The following is a 343-nucleotide window of genomic DNA, read 5'->3' on the forward strand; positions in this document are numbered from 1 at the left end:
GACCGAACAGTCCAACACTACGTACCCGAACCGTTCGGGTACTGGGGGGTAGGAGGCTCAAGAGAGTGCCTACCCCTTATATATACAAAACGCTTTTTTTCAGTCTGTCACCAGTAGACATTGGTTGTGTTCCGGGGAGTATTTTTAATGTAAAAACAAAAATACTTCGAATTTGAATCTGATTTTTTGCATGCTTCATAAGGATGGTTAAAGCTATTTTCTGGTAAATTTTCATAAATTTCTTTTGCTTCTAACCATGTCTTTTGCATGCTACAAAGGTCGGAGTTTCGTGGTCTAAACGGATGTCTACAGCAACTTTTGATCAACACTTGACATCCTAAAC

This window comes from Brassica napus, unplaced genomic scaffold (assembly GCF_020379485.1).
Source record: "Brassica napus cultivar Da-Ae unplaced genomic scaffold, Da-Ae ScsIHWf_554;HRSCAF=831, whole genome shotgun sequence".
Taxonomy (NCBI): domain Eukaryota; kingdom Viridiplantae; phylum Streptophyta; class Magnoliopsida; order Brassicales; family Brassicaceae; genus Brassica; species Brassica napus.